We start from the raw sequence: 266 nt of genomic DNA on the forward strand, positions 1-266 counted from the left end.
AGATAGCTGGGATAAGTCCACGTCCATGGCTTTTCTCAAATAGACCACGGTATCGATCACAAATTTACTGATGCAGAGATGAGATGACCCATGCGCCACATGTTTCACCCAATGAGCAGCAGCTTCTACTGGAAAGTAACGAGGAGATGAAGCATATTCAAAAAGGGAAATACGGCTCAAACGGAGAGAAAAAGCCCGACATAGCGAACCCAACTGAATGTGTGAGGGTGTAAAAATATCTCCTTAGCCTATAGTCACTCCACATT

Source organism: Etheostoma spectabile, unplaced genomic scaffold, assembly GCF_008692095.1.
Source record: "Etheostoma spectabile isolate EspeVRDwgs_2016 unplaced genomic scaffold, UIUC_Espe_1.0 scaffold546, whole genome shotgun sequence".
NCBI classification, from domain to species: domain Eukaryota; kingdom Metazoa; phylum Chordata; class Actinopteri; order Perciformes; family Percidae; genus Etheostoma; species Etheostoma spectabile.